This window comes from Strix uralensis, chromosome 1 (assembly GCF_047716275.1).
Source record: "Strix uralensis isolate ZFMK-TIS-50842 chromosome 1, bStrUra1, whole genome shotgun sequence".
In the NCBI taxonomy this organism is placed as follows: Eukaryota; Metazoa; Chordata; class Aves; order Strigiformes; family Strigidae; genus Strix; species Strix uralensis.
In genome coordinates this window covers 103,775,014-103,796,183 of record NC_133972.1, presented here as the reverse complement: position 1 = coordinate 103,796,183, position 21,170 = coordinate 103,775,014, and the positions used below count along the sequence as shown (strand labels likewise).

The 21,170-nt window shown below is 39.6% G+C and overlaps 1 protein-coding gene across 17 annotated transcripts in view; it reads right to left on the bottom strand.

The window, feature by feature from the left end:
* LOC141946183 (poly(rC)-binding protein 3-like) overlaps positions 1-21,170 on the bottom strand; it is a 547,598-nt gene that overhangs the window by 88,503 nt on the left and 437,925 nt on the right. Inside the window, exon 1 of one of the 17 annotated variants that reach the window (XM_074875649.1) lies at positions 11,968-12,046. The exons of the other annotated variants lie outside the window; for them this stretch is intronic. The gene's annotated coding sequence lies outside the window, so the exon portion shown is untranslated. Of the gene's footprint in view, positions 1-11,967; positions 12,047-21,170 lie in introns of those variants that run through there. 17 annotated transcript variants of the gene reach the window in all.

The following is a 21,170-nucleotide window of genomic DNA, read 5'->3' as shown; positions in this document are numbered from 1 at the left end:
TTGTTACTTGTGGCCATGAAATTCCTTTCAGATGACATACTTCAAAAAAAAAAAAAATTAAATTAAGAATCCATGGAGAGGAGGATAAAATGACTCATAAATTTTAGCAAAATATAGGCTTGCAACTGCGAGACATGTAGGTTTGGCAGGAAGCAAATTTGTACACAGCCTATTACAAAAGGCATCTTGTTGGTCTCTCCCACAAATGCATAAATAACTGAGAGGCTACTTAAAAAACTTTCATGAAAATAGCTTTTTCATGGAAAACTGAGTTATTCTGTTGGGTTTTTTTCAGTTTGGTTTTTTTTTTTTTTTTAATTTTAAACAAAGAGTCTTAGTTTTTGTATGAAGGACATTCCAAATTCCACTTTCCAACATTAATTACAAAATACATTTGCAGCACGTATTAGAACAACAGCGAGAACTTCACAGGGAGGTCTTTTCTGGACAAACTGGAAGCCAGCAGTAGTCATGTAACTGTTAGAATACCGAAGTGTGAACCCACTGGCCAGGCTCTCTCACCTTCCCCTTGTCAGATCTTGCCCAAAGCAGTTGCAGTCTGAGCTTTGAGAGAAAACTCATTTTCCTCATCCCATTTGCCCTTTCTCGAATGTGAATGCACTTCTCGAGACTGTGACGAGGAATGAGGACTTCTGTCTTGGTGTGGAAGAGGGACACTCTGATGTCCCCTGTCCAACCACTCCACAGAGGAGCAGCTCATCATGAGCAACAAAACACAATATAGAGGGATGGCTGCAGCAAAAATGCTGGCAGTGACAAAAGATATGCGTGAAGCCCTACACTGACAGCACATGCACTACAGAAAATGACAGAGTTACCCTGAAGTCCAGGTTCAGATGGGTGAAAGTCCCTGTGCCCAGTATTTCCTACCAGGTAGGTGCCTCTGGTGGGTGCAGTTGAAGCCATCTGAATCCAACCACCCATGCCATTTCCTACACTACAGCCATCTCGCAGTTCCTGCAGGAATTCTGGCCAAGTACGGCCTCACTATTTAGACCTATATATCCTATCATTGCAACCTCAAGACTCACAAACTTACAGCTCTGCTCTCACTGTCAGAAATGGCGCTGCAAATTCTGCAGACATTTAAGCAGTAACATCCCATGGACTAACTGTGGACTTACCTAGCTCAAAGCAAGAGGGGAAAAGCCCTCCCCACTCACTGCAGGTAGTTCACAATTGCAACAGCTACGCAGGACCAAAGAAAATGGAAACAACAGTTCCATATGTAGGCTTAACTGTGAGAGCATTAGTCTGTACAACAGCCTTTCTAGTAAGGGCTAACTAGATCTATACTACAAGTTTCTGTCAGCATGAGCTAGCAACAGACAAGAAGATGTAATTTTTTGGTGCTAAAGCTCTGCCGATACAACCTTCTAGGCCAATATATGGTCAAAACCAAGTACTTACCAGAAGTAGTTAGCGTGCTTGGAGATTGTGTACAAGCTATAATGTGTTCACTTGCTAGTGCAAGCTGTAAACACACAAGGGGTGCACTGGTGATACAGTACTGCAGGTTTACAAAGCCATGCTAGTGTTTACACCACCTGAGCATATGCCCTTAATTTCACGGGGACTGCTTAAGTGATTGAAGGTATACAGGATTGGGCCTCATCCTTGTGCTGGTAACATTACCTTGAACTCTGCAAAGGTGAGCAGCCATTTACATCCTCAGTAGATTAAAAGTGTTGGCTTCACTTGAGTTTGCTTTTCAAACAAATTTAATTTGGAGGATTTTGTGTCCTTTTTGTTCCTGGTATGTAAAAAACTAATCCACTTATTTTGCTACATGTCCCTGTTGTAAGATGCTTTATGACTGCTCACTTTTTGTGATAGCGTTACAATTTATCATATGCTGGACCTGAAGGAAATTAAATCCAAAAGCTTGCAATACTTTGGCAGTTAAGTGATCACTATGAACACTGGAGCTCGTTCAACCACTGCTTGTGAACAGTTTGATAAATACAATGTTTTTATCCTGTTGGTAAACTGTCTGTGAAGAAAATAAAGTTTTTATAAGTGTGTTTGCCATTCTCAGGTGTACTGGGATTGACTGATCTGGCTACAGGTTTATCCTGAATTGTTCACAGTGAGTAACAAATTGACTGGACAACATACAGCATTTGGCTTTCAAGGACACTTGTGCGTGCAACAAACGCGGTTTATTCTATCATAGAGCAACCTGGCTCAAATTAATATCACAAAATAACATTACTCAATTTAATACAACCTAGTTTATAAGTACCTTCAAAAGTTATTGATAGATCCACATAAAAACAGTTTCTAATTAAACAGTTTGTTTAGAGGTTGTTAGTTTCTGACTCTGGTTTCATGCATAATAGCCTTTCTAAACACTGATAGCTCTTTAAATATGTGCGTGAAGCTGAAATAAAATTTCCATGGACATGGAATAAAAAAATATTTCAAATTGACTAAACGTTCTCCCTCTATCTATGTACATATGTATTTAAGAACTGTAAGTGACCCTGAGCCACTTCAGCTCAGACTCCCAACCTCCTGGTATCACAGCTGACAAGTCCATGTGCACACTGCACATCCTTATCTCTGGTTTACATGTTATTACTTCCACATCCTTAGCAGCCCCCTAAGTAACCTGACAGATAATGAGGAATATTTCATTAGCAGATGTCAAAACTGCTTTGTTGCCATAAAATATTTGGGTAGTGGCAGATAATGCTATTTTGGAAAATTCTCCTTTCTCTTTCTTTCATTCAGAAACTTCCAAGAAGGCGCTGCCACATCAGAACAGAGGCACTGAACACCCTCACCCTGTAAAAATGAAAGCAGAGTTACAGAAACCCTTTATGTGATGACAAATGCAGTTTAAGAAGTTTCCATCCTCTTTTCTTTATATTTGCTTCTTTCCTGCAGTCCTCTATCCCCTCAGTTATGCTGACACAACCGTAAACTGAACAAAACTGTACTGAAGTGATTTGACTTGAAAAACAAACCAAACCAAAGAAATTAACCCCAAATCTGGATCTGGTTTATAGCATAACCCTGCAAATAATCATCTGGCACTACATGGAAGTGGGTGAAAAACAGTGAAGGAATGGTGACTTATTAAACTGGCTTTGCTGACGGAGAAAATGTTTGTGCAACCATACCTGGCTACAGTAAATGGAGGGTATGGAAGAATCAGATGTTACATTTTTTTCCCTAGCAGTTTCACCCATTTCTAGTTGGCCAGGGTTAAAATTTTCTGCTGTTTCTCAGGGACTACAAGACAACTTGTTATCCGTCTGTAATTCCTCACTGTTTCTGAGTCATGCTGTCTCAGTTACAGAAAGAGACAGGTTCATGGAGCTGAATTTCTCCTCAATGTGCAGTCTAACTGCCTTTGTGCTAGCAAAACAAAAGGAGTGGTCATTTCTTTCTATAGGTGCTTTCATCAGTCTTAGAGCTGCAGTGTTGGTAGTTAACCACGCTGGAAAGATGTGTCAAATCAGGAGGCTAAATTAACCTGCAAATTTTCTTCAACACTTTACACATCAAATCATGGGTGTGATCTTTTTCTTTTGAAAAGAGCAGAATATATTGTGTTTTCCAGTTAGCTGTGACAACTAAATGCTCAATATAGACTAAAAAGTAAAAAAAAAAAAAAAAAAAAAAGTATTTATTGTGCTTTCTTATATATTATTTATAACTTTTTAAGAAAATGAAAGCTTTGTTGTAAACACATTTTGATCACTGAATGAAAATGTTCTTTCACATTTCCAAAATGTTTTGAGATCCCCAGAGAGAAGATATTGTGTAAGCTTTACTGTTAAAATTACCACCTCCTCATCCTTAGAGAAACAGTACACGAAATGCTTATGGTGAATTTTAATGCAGCAGAAATGCAGACACTATTTCTCCATGACAATTTACCTTTTTTCCCCCATTTTAGAAAAGTACTTGGGCCCAGGTGATATCAGGTGAAATTCAACAGCAGATGTCCTGTCAAAAGCATGCCAGGCAAGCTGAATTTATTTTAGTGATCTGCTGGCACTCCTGTGTAAATGGCTCAGTGCTATTAACTGAATTGTCCCTGCTCACCTGAAGTGGATTTAAATTCATTTTTGTCTTGCAGCAAGAACCACACAAGAATAATCTGATTAGTTTAGAAGCTGCTGGAATGATTAAAGAAGATGCTTAAACTGAAGTGTGGGGCAAGGAACAACAACTAATATCAGCAGGTTTCTTGCTTTTCCTATCAAAGACCCAGAAGCAAACTCTACCTCCCACTTCTGTGCCAGTGTCTTGGCATGTCTTTGTATAACCATCTTGTTCTGACAGTTTTGCTAATGTGATTTTTGGAGATGGGTTGAAACCAAGACCTGAACTGAGAATGCCAAACTCTGAAGTGGCACTTCTTCCTAAGTCAACCCACAAGTACGAGTATTTCCACCAAGCCCCAACAGACAGATATAAGCTTCACAACTGGGCCTTATCTTTCTTTTTTCTTTTTTCTCCTCCATTAAAAAATATAATTCCCTATATTATATTTTAATGATCTGCAGTGTCTTGCCCAATGAAAACAAGGCTCTGCAAAATATCTGCAGTCTCTCTAGATCAGGAAAGGACTGTTGCTTCTGGTTAGCTGGAGAGCACATGCCAGTGACCACAAAATCACAAAGATCTAAGCAGCTAAGGATTGCATGCTCCTAACATCTCCCCAGAGGTTCTGCTGTCCTCAGTGACTCACTGGTTCAAGCTCATGACCCACATCCTGACCATTAAAACAAAACCTGCATTGACACTTGTGCCTGGCTCTCGGCTCCAAACTTTCCTTTGCTGTCATCTGTAGGCCTGGTAGCCTGGTGACCGCCTCCCAACACCATCTTTGGATCAACCTGAATTTTTCTACGTCTTCAAACCTGGCCGACACCTCCTCTCCCTGCATAACAAACCACAGAGAATGGCCATTTCTCACCACTGGCTTCCACCCTCCAGGCTTGGGATGACACCATGTCCAAAGCTGAGGCTGTCCCACAGCTGGCCCCCCTGCTCCTGTCTCAGCTGCACACACTGTGTTGGGAACCTTGGGGAGCAGATCAGCCTGGCTTGCCTGTGACCAGCAGCCAAGAAGAAAGGATAAGCCTGGCTGGACTTCTGCCTTCCCACACTGCCCAGAGCCAGTTCTTAATCCCAATGCCTTCCTTCTCTCTGCCACCCTGGGGCAGTGCCAGCAGTGAAGTCTCCTGCCTCAAGTTCATCTGATTTAAACACAAGACCATCATTTCCTTTCCTGAAGTCATACTCCCTCTTCATCACACAATTGTCAATTCCTAGATTAACTTCTTCGACAACATTCTCATTCATTACACCAAACTGATTCATGCCCTGAACACTGCTCATCTCATGCCCAAAGGGAATGCTGCTCCTCTGGAAAAACGGCTGCAATGATGTCATTCATGACTGTAACACAATATGTAAGTATAATAAGGCCAAATTGAAGGCACAGAAGAAACCACACATCTGGCTTTTCCTAACTTCCAAGAGCTTGTTTCTGCCATTTTAAAGTTCTTTTCATGTTGTTTTTCAGTGCAATGCTACGTACTCTTTGTTAAGCACTGACAGTGGTGTTAGTGCCACAGTGGAAACAGATATAAAGAGAGTCTCTGTCTTGAAGAATATCCTTTCACGCAAAAAAGATGTGTAACAAAAAGAGCCTGAACACCTTTGGCCTCACAGAACTTCATGATCTTCACCTCCCACCGCCAGCAAAGTGAAACCTACAGGCATTGCAGCCCTGCACCACTACTGGGGGACACACGGGAATTCCTTCAGATGGAAATAAAACTAAACACCACCAAAGTCTATATTGTCACCAGTCTACAATGTGGCAGCACTTACAGCACAGATATTAAAGCCCCAGTGTCCAACTAACAATTCATAAGCTGTTGGTTTTGGGTTTTTCTTCCAGCAAAAAACTTGCACTTTGTGCAACCTCAATATGAAGGCTATGCCTTAACAACTACTTCATTAAGCTTCACTGTTCTAATCAATATCACGTCCACTTTTTTTTTGCTTTACAATTAGCATCACATAATGCACAAGTCAAAACACACCATGATTTTTTAAAATGAGAATCAGAGCTGTACTGCATGAAGCAACCAATACCAAGGAAAAGCAGCACTACCTTTGGTTCTGCCCTCCTCTTCCTTACAAGCCAGAATCCTCTCCCTGCTACGCTCAGTCTGTTTCCATTTCTAAAAAGTGCATTTTTAATATGCTGAGAATTTTAGGCACTCCAACAATTTGTAGACACGTTTGAGCTTCTGAATATAAAGGGTCACTCTATGCTAAATTAAAAAGGACTGAATAATCATTTATTTTAAACAAAGACTCTTTTGTTCCCTGAAGTTGTTGCTATGCACATTGATGTGGGAATATAACTTGATCACAGGAAACAAGAAAGCTTTGTAGTTTGCATTTTTTTTGGCTTACAAACGCAGTCCTGTTCACAGTGGTCACAAAGACATCACTTGATTTTTCACCAGTATTAACAATGAAACAACCTTTTCTTGCTAACGTTTAGTGCTGCACAATTAATACACAACTGTAACACAACAGACCTGTCTTTATGGGTTTTGGGGCTGGGAAGCCTGGTTTTTGCACAGTGTTTCTTAGTGTTTCAGACACTGACTGGTACCAGTGAGGGGTAATGTCTTACAGTCAGTCCAGTTGTGCCTCTTCATAGCCAGTTCACATGGTGCGAGACAGATCTCAGACCTGCTCACGCTGCCCCCTGTGCCCTTTTGCTTTCCATTTTGGATATTCCACGAGGTTCTCCATAGCATAAGGCAAGGCTTCCCCAGAGAAACAATCCTCTCAGGGCAGATTTGTGCCAGGAGTGACAAAGTTGGAGGCAGAAAAGAACTACCCAAACCCTGGAAGCTATCAGTGTGCTGCTGGTGTGTTGTGCAGTTGTGAGCACAGACAGGCAGCCAAAGGAGCTCTCTGGCCTCAGACCAGACCTGGACAGCTCTGGGCACTTCAACAGAACAGGGTGTTCTCATTTGTGGCCATGTAGGTTCAAGTGCTCACTTGTGCATGGGCCTTTAGCTAAGGAAAATTAGATTACAAAGCATATTTCATTTAAGAATAAATGAAACAGAGCCACAGATATGTGAAATGACTTTGGGAGTAGAGGCAAAAAACCCCCTGTTGAGTGGGTCTTCAGTAAGACACTCAAAGCCTGGGAACAATATTCTCTCTTCTTTGACTGCAACAAACTGCATCTTCACTAACCCTAGCATCAGAGCAAATCAGCTATCACTGCCCTTAGCCAGTTACAGCTGAATCACTCTTGGCTCTGCAAGCAGGGCAAGGATGAGAACTTGAGGCTGGAGAGGCAGGAAAACTTCCTCAATCCCCTTCCCAAAGAAAGAGCTGTGCTAAGACTCTGCTTAAAGACTGCCAGGATGTGAAGGCATTGCCTTGTTCCCTGCTGGAGCATGAGCATATATGATATGAGACGCCAAGTGGCTTAGCAACTCAGGAATAGCAACCAATGCAAATAATTTCATAAAGCAGCACATGAGGAGATAGTCTTTTTGCCACTGCATGATATCAATGACACTTTGGACAGCACTCTTCATCTGTCACTGATCTATAATTCACTTGATTTTGTCATGCTGAGTTATAATATGGACTTACACTGAAAGCAACTTCATCAGTTACCCTTATCTGACAAGGAGAAACTAGTATTATTGCATTTTACATGAAAAAAACCACAGTATCAGTTAAAAAATGGGAGCGGACTGCCTATCTTAAAGACTTTTCTAATAAAATGAGTTAGAAGTGCTTTTCTGGCATTGCTAATACTAATTTTCACTGAGTGTATGTATTTAGTGATGTTCCGTATCAGGAGATGTCAGAATGCACCTAATTTGTTCACAAGAATTCTGCAAAACCATTAAACCAGGCATATCACAATGACCTTTGTTGGTTCAGTGGCAAAATTGCATCCACTCACTTTAACCTGAAGCAGATTTCCAAGTATGTCATGGAGACGATATTAGGTGAGTATTCACAGATGAGTTTGCTTAGGCAGTGGGATTAGTGCAGGACAAGAGAGAACACTGTTGTTGCCTTAACACGATGCCTTTACCCTAGGGAGACTCTCTGATTTCCTCTACAAAGAAAATCTAGCTGTCAAGTGTCAGTCTTAACTCTGACTAAAACGTTGCTAAGATTTCAACAACGTAAAACTGCCTTGTTTATTTCTAGTTGTTGCAAAGCTTAGAAAAGATCTCAGAAAAATAGAAGTACCTACTTATAACATATGGAAGCTTGAATTAAAATCAACACTTCATGATTTTCTGCCCCCTACCCTAATGTCCAGTGACTAGAATAATGTATAGTCAAATTCTCAGGATGTAAAAAACCCACCAACAACAGAGCTCTTGCTTGCCAGTTTTTTTGGCTCCTCAGTTTGGTTCTGCTCTGTTAAGCTAGGATGAAATCACAGCAAACACTACACTAACTCTTCTGTTAATTAACAACCTGCTTCGCAACTGCACTTTTCATTCCCACAAAAAGTGCTGCATTTTCACAAAGTATCACTTGTAGTAAGGCATTCAAACATGCTAATCGCAGCTTTGCCTCCCAGGGAGCTGTATGGGCTTACTCTGCATTAGTTAAAGGCTTCTGAGTTGATTTCCTTTTATTACAGTTATTATAGCTATTCGGAAAAAAAATAGAATTTGTTTTATTTTTGCAAACTTGCACAAATCCAGCTCAAGAACAGATAAAATGATACTCTGATACCCGGATATGCTTTACAAAGTAACACATAACCCCCTTAGGTTTACAGCAGTGTCACAGAAATGCAGATAGGAGGGGGCTGGGAAGAAAAACTCTTCAGACATCTCTGTTTTTTTCCACACAGGCTACTCTGCACTGCCTATGATGGGAAGGGGACAGAGAAACGACTTCAGACTGCAAAGCAGATGTGACTGTAAATTGCAACATATGCAAATCGTTCAGTGTAGCTTCCTATAAACATTGCATATTCATTTTTTTATGATCCTCACTTCTATTGTCATTATTTCAGGCTTTATTCTACTGCTTTATTTTCATCCGGTTGCTGGGTACTCGTAACAAAGACTGAAAAGTTTAGTCACGAGACAACAGGATCCAGGACTTGGTTACTGCAAATACCTGTTTACTGCAAACACTGATGCATGTGAAGAAAGAATCTGGGTCAAAAAACCGCAACAGAGGATGCTACCTGTCTTTGTACTGAATAGCAGGCAGCTGGGAAATTGGCAAGCTTTAGCACAAAACCAGTAGGAAACTGCTTCAATGAGATGATTTATTTTTTTATAAGGACATTTAAAGTGTTCAGCCAAAGTAAGGAAACTTGATGTTTCCTGTTGAATTAATGTTTCACTTTCCAATAGAACTAAGCATCTATGGCTCCTATTTCTGATCTGTGCAGCAGTGAATTTCATCTTGCTAGGAATGGCAGTGCTGATTGTATTGCTAAACAAATTAGCAGGGAACTGGACCTGTGGGTCTGGGAAGAAGTGCTCTTCAAAATAGTTGTCCACTGCTAGGCAGGGAAAGAGAGAGGAGATGCCTCAGAGAACACATTATTAGGAAACTGCCTAGGAAGAGAAGCCCCAGGGATCTTGCTCTATTTTGAAAGCAGCTGCTATATTGATAACATATGATAATCGGCCTGGAAGATTCTAGGGTAATGTTGTAACTAGAATAAAATTGACGATGCAATCTTTGACCATGTATAAGGGATGGGAGATTGTACAATATTAAGAAAAAGACAAAAACCAGGACACTGCATGAAGAGAATGTCTGGAGTGCATGAGGAGTTAAGTTAACAGGGCATGGAGAAATGAACACAATGGAGCCAGAGAGCCCCAGACCAATTTACAATGAGTCATGATTCTCCAAAATAACAAATCAACATAGACATATCCAGTCATCACCCAAACAAGATGGCACTTTCTGAACCAGATCTTGAAAAGAGTAATTTGTTGCTTGAAACTGAGCATTAGGATGAGCCTTTTTTCAATGAAATGTGCAGCTAATACCTTTTTTAAAAAAAAATAAAATTTGATAGACAAACACATTTCCTTATATAGACGTTACTTTTTGAAGGTGTAGCCCTATTTGAAAATGTCATGGATCAAGAGTTGAAGGCTCTTCACAAGTCCACACACACACTGAGCACATTATGCATTGTTAGTCTTCTAGTCATATTTGTACACACATCTGGACAAAGCTAACAATTTTGGTTTTAAATCCTTTTTCTGAAATTATATATGCCAATCACATATACAAAGCCTTTACTACCTCAATCTCACTAGATGCTGTTTTCAGTGGGACTAATAAAAGTCTAGAGTAAATTAATTTAGTTTATTGGTATTACTGCACAGGGAAGGGCAAGGCAGATTAGGCTCCAAACTACAGTGCTAAAAATAGTCAGATAGAGTTGCTGTAGGAGTTTTAAAAATAGGACCTTAATTTAAAAGAAAAGAAATAATTTTAAAAGTTCCTCTAAATCCATACTTCCTTGCAAAAGTCCAGGACTCCTCTTGTGGAAACCACCTAGAGCTCTGCTGTGAGAATAAATGGCAGCCATATCAATCGCAGTGGAAATGGTAGATAAATTAATTGTCTATAAGCACACCTTTATTTAACAAAAACCCCATAAGCATAAGATTAATTTGACACAATGTAGATGTTAGGTGTTACAGAGTCAATTAGTGAAATGAAAAGTTAAGGTAAATCCATCACCGTCAATTAACATGTATTAAAGATAATATTGTCTCTTTGGTGTTCTTACAAATGTAAAGGCATTTATCCTTAGGCTATTGCTATTCAGCTCCTGTACGTGAGCCTGTCTTAATGATGCTCAATAATACATACACTTTAACGCGTTGTTTTCTTCATGTAAAGATGAACTGCCAAGCAAAAAGACTATGTCCCTACTCCTGCTTTAGGATGTATTAAAGAACTCAGTAGCAGGATTGAGCATTTTTGCTTAAATGTTGTGTGTGAATGTCTTTTGTCTTGCTTTTTCTTTCAGCCCCTTCTTCAGGGAGGGGCTCTAAGCAATGCAGCATCTTGTTTAAAAGTTTTATCGTTTGCATCTTTTGAAATACAGAAGCTGCTTTAGCTTTGAGAAGATTTTGAACTTGCAAATTTTCTAGATCTGGGTGTTTCCTCTACCTGCAAAAAAGGGGCTGTTGGTTTTGGGAACTTACAGAAAGCCTGAATACCTGTCAGCTTCCACTCCCACACACCTTCAAAGAGGTGAAGCGTAAGCCCAGGCTCCTCAGCAGACAACCACGTTGTTACACTTGAAGGCACACGCACTGCCGATCTGAGAGGAAGAGGCTGAAAACTCAAGGCACGTCTGGTCTTGTTTCCACAAAGGGGTTGCACCCAGGGAAGTCAGCTCAGATGGGGCATGCTGACAGCCCAGTGGAAAGTGCAACCCTGAACTGCTGTTGTTCTGAAAGCCCCTAAAACTTCTTTGGATGACTTTGCTCATTTATTGTCCTCAAGAATCCCACTCCTACTGCTTAACCTACAGTGACAGGCAGACTGTTCCCAATGCATGATTAAATAGACAAAGGAGCAGAAAGAAAAAGCACCCATGTTTTCTCTTAGGAAACCAGTCCCCATTATCAGTACTGCAGTGATGCAGAGGTGGTTAAAATGTTTGAGATGAATGACAGGGCCCAGTTTTCCAAGAAGACACCGCATAAAAAGAGTCAGTTCCTTGATTGGGCTCTTCTTTGTTCAGATAAAGAAAACCTTTGAACTAAGCTCTTCCCTGGTACACCACAAGAAGCTTTGTATTGCACTATATTTACATAGACTGCTAGCCCTGGCTGGGCTGGGTGAAAGGTAAGAGTAAAGGTGTCCTTTGCCTCTCTCTATAATGAAATGAGGAGCGATACTCACCCTGCAAAGAGCAGGCTTTGTCCTTTGCGGACATGGCAGAAGGGCTGTCCTAGGCATTAGCATTATAGGAGGCAGGTGAAAAAGACAGTTGTCAATCTCTCATGCCTTGCCTGTTGTATAAAATGCACTATGTTAGAACTAAATTGCACTGCTAATGAAATCATATTGTTAAATGAAGCCATTTATCATGGACAAACATTAATCAAAATTAATTCATTTTTAAACACTGTACATGTTAAAAATAGATGATCACTGAACTCTTCCTTTGCTGAGAAAACAATTAATACATGACAGTACTCCCACTCCCATTATAGGCATCACCAAGCTTACATAGGGGAAGGCAACTGACACTGTGGAGAAAAAGACATTTTTCTCTAAATGTCACCTTGTTGGCCTCTCCCATCCCTGCCCACCAGCTTTGAAGAAGGCAAGATACAGCTCTCTGTTGATTCACCAGGCATATTTTCAGCCATCTCAATGAATGAATCTGAAGGTAGAAACAAAAGAATCATAGCATTTTGTTCTACACACTGAACATCAAAGGTCTTGATCTTGAAATATCACTGGTCAGAGACGTCCAAATAAATATGCTTCAGCAAGAATTGTAACCTTTAATGAAAAGGTAACAAGTACTTTCTAAGGATATATGTCTTCAGCACAAATACAATGTATACAAATAAAAACAAATCCAACACCACAGCTGGTCTTTAATGACACTTAATTTAAATAACAAAACCAGAATTGAGTGTTTATGGAACTGGCAAAAGATTGAGAAGACCATTCTCCCTTCAAACTGCTACTAAAAAAAGCCTCCATTTCCGTAGATGCTTCCCAATGCATTACCTTTTCAGTAATGAGTGCTAGGAGATCTAATCAGAGACAGGTGCTTACTGAAATACAAATCCACAGCCAGTTGCCCCTTCAGACAGTAAAATTCACTTAAGAGTAATTTCCCTTTTGCAGAGGACCAGCAAGCTTTAAGCCTCTCTTGAACTTTCAAACTAGGGTTTAAATAAGACTTAGGAGAGGTATAGTTATTATGTTGACCACCTGCCTGAACTTAGCTTAACTTAGGTGTGAAGTAGAGCATATGGAACACGAATCAGTGGTGTCAAAGGCTGACAATACATCTAATAAAAACCAGCACAGGCACCTCCATATTCATCATCCATTGCTAGGAGTCAGTTATCCACCATCCATGCAAGTGCATTTGAAGTCCTCCTTGAGTTGAACATAAAGTTGCACCAGGTCAGGTCAGTTTAAAAGGCTGAATTTCTTGTTTGCTGAAGTCCACATCTCTTTTCTTGCTGTACCTCAGTGCCATCTGCAAACTTCTTGTAAAGCTGCAGTATTCTATGTATTTATTATTTATTATTTTTAAATTTATTTATGTATTTATTTATTTATTAAAATTAACACTGACAAATAATCCAAGTTAGCATTCACAGAGCACAAAACTCCTTGGGACTAGTCAGTTTTATTTAGGTTTGGCACCAGTGACTCTCTTCTTGCTGGACAAAAGAAAGGGTTGGATAAAGTCCCCAGCCACATTTTCACCTCATCAACCCAAGCTCAAGCTTTGAAGAGCAACTGCTCCTCAAATGTTCTGCTACAGCCCTCATTTTCAAACTGGTGAGGTTTGCCATCAACCTCAGTGAGACGGGAAGTCCAAGACCACCAACACATGAGCACGAGAACAGGGAGAACTGGGTGAGCTGCTCTAGAAATGCTGTTAGCAGGCTGTCATCTGGCTTTGTTCTCATCTCTCTCTTCGGTTTCAATGTCTTTATTCTGATATAAACTCCACAAAATTTCTCTGCTTTTCTCTTCTTATCCATATGGATCATAAAACTGGCTTTTCCTTTCAACCGCTTATAAGCTGATCTGTTACATCACTGTCAGAAATTAATACCCCACATAGTAAATTGCCACAATTACATTACTAATAAGTTTTGATATTTCTACACTGACAAAAAGATGAGAGAACCACTTTGTAAAGACAAAATTGACACTACTATTTACAGGTGTGTCTGTGCAAAGGGCAATTTTCTGACACCCTCTTTTATTCAGCGAGCTGAAAAGAATCTCCCTGACCAAGATATGATTCAGAAAATGCATGCAATAATTTAATCAGCTATTGCAATTGTATAGTCCACGTAAGGTTTTCTGTAGAAATCTCCCAGTTCATGGGACTTCACTGGAAGGACTTGAGGAGTTCTCTTCATGCTTCACAAGAATGTTTCCACCCCACATTATTAGGTGAAAAAGTGCCCTCTCCTAACAACATACTGTTCCAGTACTATTTGTGCTTAGCATTAGAGGCACTGATGGCACAAGTATTTGGTGTAAATAACAGTAAATAGAGACAATGGTGTGGATTCAATCTGTCATCCTGGATTCTGACTGAACTCCTCTAAACCACAATCTCTTACATGAACTTCATATAAGCTCACATGTAGTATCTGCTACCAGGTAAGGCTATATCATTTCTATTTTGCACAACAGCAAACAAACAAAAAATTATCACTAAGCACAGAAGTTATAAACATCTACCTGTTCACACTATCCTGGAAATATCTTTATGCAAGCAATCATTCCACCATGAGCGAAGAATGATACTCATCAAATAAAGAAGCTACATAGCTGAGTAGTGGTATTCACCCAATGAACATGGAGGTATGTGTCCAATCCACGTAACATGTTGAAGAAAGGGTGGTATCAGAAAGGGGCAGGATGGCCAGCTGAAGAGAAACTGGTGCAATTTCCTACTCTGCCATAGATCTGCTGAATGATCTTGGGTGATCACTGCTCAGTGTACCCTCCTGTAAGCATGGGTAACAGTCTTGATGCTTTTCAGTTCAAGGCACTGAGAAATCTCTTGGGGACACATACAAAGAGATCAGTTAGGGTATAGCTAGAGATGTCTCATTAAAGGGTCAGAAAGAACTGCAATGTTCAGAAACCTCTAAGAGCCTCTCCACAGCATCAGGTGGTGTCTTGTCCTGTTGTATGGATAAGGTCATTTTGATGCGAGTAGCTGAGAAGCAGTTGTGTCAAAACCTTCAAAATTCAGTAATAAATTCTGGTTTGATCATCTTTTCTCCATTCCTTCCAGAGAGGCAAAATTTCAAATCAAGGAGGTATCTTACATCCTTCTCCCTTCTCCCCCAAGAAAGTTTAGGACTGAATCTTAAATGTGTGGATGTTGGTTCAGCCATTCATACATTTGTGTTGAAAAACAAAACCAAACCTACATTTATAGTTAGAAAAGTCATTCCAGGAAGCTGTGAGAAGTAAAACATCATTGGGGAGCTCATTTAGAGAAAGCACAGCAGGATGTGCAGTCACAGAAAAACAATATTCAAAAAAATCTGACCTAGATAACAGTATTTCCTAGTGACTAGAATTCATTAAAAACAACAGATTAATAATGTACTGCACTGGATTCTTTGAAGCTAGAGTGCCACATTCAGTTTAAATAACCCAACCCAGCTAAAAATAAAAGCAACTTTTGTGTTTTTCCTTACAAAAAAACCCAAACCAAACCAAAAAAAAAAAAACCACCACAAAGAAAGCAGAGAGTTCTGCTATTAAGAAGAAGCTAATAATAAGTCAGTATGAAACAGAGCTCTGACTCTGTACAGTTTTATACGAGTGAATGCTTTCTTCGGCTATGAGAGAAGCTGATAAGCTTGCAGACCTGAGTGTTGGGTTGAAAGGGATTTCAAATCCAAAAGCAAAACGTAGCAGAAAGTCTCAAAATTTTACACACTATAAACCATTTTCACATAATTTTAGTGGAAAATCATGATGATTAAATTATGCTGTCTCATGGTAGCAGTGTGTTAGCACATGTTAGGAAGTCTCCTTCAAGACTTTTCTACTTCCCTGCTTCTCCCCGAGTGCCACAGTGAAAAACCCTTCTTACAAAAGAAGGCTCAGTTCACACAGAGAGGGAGAAGGGAGAATCAAACCCTTTCCTACTTGAGAAGGTTTTTGAGTTATGTTGAATACAACCCCAGGTTACCTCTCCATTTCAAGAAGCTACTCACATGCTTCTATACTCAAAGTTAAGCATGTGCTTAAGCACTATACTAATGCCAAAGTGCCTTTCTATATCAGGCCTATATTCACCTTAGAAGTAGATATGGTTTACTTTAAAGGCTTTACTGTCCGTAAGCATGAATAAAGAGATGAGATTCATGGACTTGTCCAGTCCATCTTTTCCTGTAAAAATAATATGATGCATCACAAAATATTTTCTAGTGTAAATTCAAAACTTTAGATCCCTGCAGAAGGTCCTCTGGACATCTCCATGTCTGAAAAAGATACTCTCCCCACCCAACAAAAAACAGTCTAATCTCTAGTTTAAAATTTGCTGCAACAGAAGAATAACAGAACTGTAACCAACATAAACACACCTTTATGCTTACCACATTCAATGAGTTTAACAGTTTCTTAGAAGTGACTCCAGAAGCTGCTTTGAATCTTACAACTGCTTTACACCTACTGACTGTATGGTTAGCCGTTTGTCACTTGATAGTATTTATTTTTGCCCTGAAACAGTTAGAGGAGACAAACTAAGATGTTATCTTTTATAAAACACTAAAATAATGTAGGTAGATGAGTGTGCTCCATTCTAGTCATTATTTACTGACTACCTGTATTTGATATTCACTTCCTATCCATCAAGCCTTCTCCAAGCAAACTCATTAAAGATGGTCAATTAGAAGATGACTACAGTTACTAGCTAATATAGGGCCCACTCACTCTCTGAAGATAGCAAAGTACGGTTCAACAATGTTGCAGGAAAGAAAAACGGTTCACTGCAACTTCCGCAACCTGGACAGTAAGCACTCTGCAAAACAATCCCTACTGGATTTAACAGCAGTGACTGAAGAGGTTGCAGGTTCTCCTATCCTCTTCCCACACCACCCCATTGCCACAGTTAAATCTGATGAGTTAGTGACTCGAAGTCCCCAGACACCTCAGCTCAGAAGCTGCCTCAACACCAAATAAAACCTGAAGGTGGATTACACTGCCCTCGGGCTGGGAGCTGCAGCGGTTGGGGAGCAGACACACTGCTTTTTGCTATTTTTACCTCAAGGATAAGGAATTCCAGCAGAGGCAGGGCAAAGTAATCAGCAGTAACTTCTTAAACTGCCTCGGCCTGAATCAACAGAGCTCTTCAATCACAGCCCACAGAGCAAAACCCAGCCCTGCTCCCCATCTGCTCCATATAAGTTACCCACAAATGGATTTGCTAAAGTATATTGCAATTGGCTTTCTTTTGTTGCCCCAATCGCTGACAAATCTCTGGAATGAAACTTGTTATAACTCATTTCACCAAGCAGATGAAATTTCTTCTTAGACAGGCAGTTCTGCGTGGCTTTCAATCTTAGGCAAATTTGCAGACTTACCAGAATGAAATCTGAGCAAAACAGTCTCGTGTGTTTTAACTGATTTTACTCTTGCATTTTAAAGCTATTTTCAGGCCTCGCAGGCTTACATCTTCTCCTTGCAGGGCCAGTAACCAGAAGTTAAACTTGGTATCTTGGAGTCAGTGCTCTCCCATCTGGGATTTTTTCAGATCATCTCAGAAGCTCTAACACAACTGGTGCCTGTCCAAGTGTCTCTAGTGACAGCGACTGCTTGGTAGTCATCTGCAAGACCTCCCTAGCATTTTCTTTTTTACTCTCAAGAACAACACATTACTTCACTGTATTCAGACTTTAAGCCTATCTACAATGTAAAACTGCGACAAGGTACTCCTGCTGCTTTGAAGATCTCTGGCAGCAACTTTTACTGGATGTTGATTTACTGCATTTGGTACCTAGTGTTTCTGCATCAGTTTCCATCATCTCCAAGTTCAAAACATGGTTACAGGCTGAATGGATAGCACAGGCTATGCTGCTCTTCTACTGTCAAGAGTGCATGCTGCCTTTATCCTCTGCCCAAGAACTGAAAGGTAAGGTTGCTCTCAGTTTTCACCTGATCCCTTTCTACTTGAGAGGCTCTGAAAAAAACTGTTCCAAACGATTTTGCTATTTTACTGTTCAATCACACTCATGATGCTTTTTTTCCTGTAACTGGATGTATATCTCTCCTTTGGAGGACACCATTTCCATTGAATAGCATACAGTCAAATAATCCTTCCTCCCTACCTGATGTTCCATATGACTGATTTGGGACACTACACTAACCTTGGCAGCTAAAATTGTCTAAACTGTTTAATGCTTAATAAGGGAGTTTCTTCTTGCACGCATGAATCCGAGGTTTCCTCTTTCAGTCCCTCAAACTCCAGAAAAGGGAACAGCTTGCTGGTTTTTTTATTTATTTACTTCATTTTACTTGAGCACCTTCTTGTGAGGAACATTTCAGTACAAGTTTGGATCTTAAGAATTAAATTCTAAGAGAAGTTGGCAAGAACAGTAGGAAGACGGACAACCACAATGTACCATGACATCATGAAGTAAATGGACTTATATTAGGTAGGGATACTGCCATTTAAGCTCTGAAACAGGAGCTCATTCTGTGGGGATATCTGACCTCTATTACACTAGGGGCAAATCAGGAACAACTTCAGGACATTGACTGGATTTACAACAATAGAGAAGGAGATAACTGCTTTTATAGAATGTACTTCAAAAAGTTGAAGCAGCCTGTAGGCCTGTCATCTTCCTCCCAACCCTGAATCTATACAGATTCACAGGATGTAATTCAGGAAAAAAACCAAAGAAACTAAGACTCTCACCTGCACCTTTTGTTTTTCCAAGATAGTGTTCTGGTCCTAACAAATACTCCATTTTCACACTAAGGTCAGCAGTTACCCAAACATCTGCAGTACTTCCTTGAATTCTCCTTTATTTTCTCCATAAGAAAATACTGGAAAGTCTGTCTTTATGGAGGCTGCCCAAAATCTGTACTTAGGCTATGACTAAGCATTGCTTTGGATTGCTCAAGTCCCAGATTCAGTAAAACAGTTAAAATTTATGCTTAGGTTTATTTCTACTGAGCTAAAGGATTACCTGTATGCATAAGTCTCACTGAAACCAAAAGGATTTAAAACATGTACTTACATTTACACAAGAGAGATGGATTTAAGCATAATGTTCAACTGCTCTATGGGGATGGGACTTAAGCAAGTTAAGGCAAGTAACAGATGAAATTTAAAACTACTGCTCTGTGCTCCTGTGATATCACAATAATTAAGATGTGACTGTAGAAGTGGCAAATCATACTCTGTACCTCTAACCTACTTTGCAAAGAATATACTTATAAATTAATGTAATTAAGGTATCCTAGACGTATCATTGGTTGTACCATGCTCTGGCCCTTCTCTTTTGGGATTATTTTACTATCTGTCTGGTTTACTTCACCAGGAATAGGAGATTCCCAATTTCCACATGAAGAATCGCTCCCATCATTGGGAGATAATGTATTTTCAAGTTCAGATAAGGTAAAATTAATATGCCAAATTAATGAGCCCTCTCAGACTAATGCAATAAATTATCATTATTTCAGTCTCTACTATAGAGACATTGGAAGAGGCTGTGGCTTAAGCCATTGTCTGAAATACAATTTTGGTGACTGTAGAATCTAGTCAGATCCACAAGTACAAATCCAAATTATCCAAAGTGGTTGATAGTTACACTGTTCTCCAAAGTCTTAGTATGTCTCAGAAAAGTTGATGTATGTATAATTTATAATCAGAAATAACTTATTTTAAAAAATGAAAATCTAATTGCAGATGGATACAAGTAAATGACCTTTAAATGATTTTAGAAAAGTTCTTTTGCATTTACCAAAACAATGAATTTTAAGTCCCACATCTCGGGCTTGAAAGCCCAGTAGTAGTTGTTTAGCAAGGTAGAGGAGCAAGTGCAGAACCAGTAAGCAGCTGACACATTTATAAGATCCTTCTGTGATTATCGTCACATGATGATCTCCACATACATGTATATTAATAGATAAATTTTTAACTGTAAAGTGTATATAGTTTATAAGGGCAATAAAAATACATACAATGATTATGTGTAACAATATTAAAATTGCACCAGGTTGTATATTAAATGGAATTTCCAATTATACAAATATTAGTACTTATTCCAAAAAAGTAGCAAAAAGGAATTATCTTTTCCTTTTAATCTTACAATTTAAATTAAAAATAGACTGAAATTCACATTAATCAAAACACAAGAAAGCACCCATTTCACTGGAGATTTTATAAAAATATTATTCCCTGCTTTGCTTGTGGTTGTGCTCCTTGGACTTATTACTGCAATTCTCTTGCAGTTCGGTTAAATGTCAATGCTCCAATTACTTTAATAGTCAAACTGTGCGCTATTTTCACCACACAGTCATTCAGGCTTGTCATGTTTGACAAATCCAGTAATTGAGATGAACTCTTGGAGAATACTGACATGCAACCAGTCATTTCCTACTGCAGAACATTGACCTCTGCAGCGTAAACCACAGAGGATTTATTCAGCAGCTTGAAAAAACTGGCTTGTTAAGTTGAAGATCATCATTTCACACAACTCCACTCATTTCCTTGTTTATTCACTTTATGTCCCATTGGGGTAGGAATTAAAACATTAGGAGCTTTGAATAAGCCTGGAAAGAGGACTAGAGCAAATATTCTGAAAAACTATCGTAAATTAAAAATTGCCTAACAGATTACTAGAGGCTGAGTACACTGTCAAGCAGCTTCAAATCCAGCCTCAATCCTCCCCCACCCCCCAAAAGCTGCACCCCACCCCAGTTTCAGCTCATTAACAGAAGAAGGTATTATACAAATCATGTAAAGTATTTATTGAACAGTGCTTGTTTCAGTCATTACAGTATGTTAGCCCTTGCTGGGGCCTTTTTATTTTTACTGTTCGTCTACCATGATGTCCTGCAGTCAATATGCAGGCAATGCACTGAAACCTCAGGACTACCCCCATTTACCTCGGATTGACTGAGACAAGCAGAAGCGCTGCAAAAGCTACCAAGTGTGTACTTGCTGGGCTGGCAGGTCCTTGGGTGACGCCTTTGGGACAACTGTCAGTATTTGACAGGTCTGGACAGCTACAAGCCCATCACATTTGTATTGAAAAACAAACAAATATTTTGCAATGTCAGAGAAAATGCTACAAAAGTTTGGGATGAGGGTGCAACCTCATTCAAATGCAATACTGAAGCTCCCCTTTGATTTACAT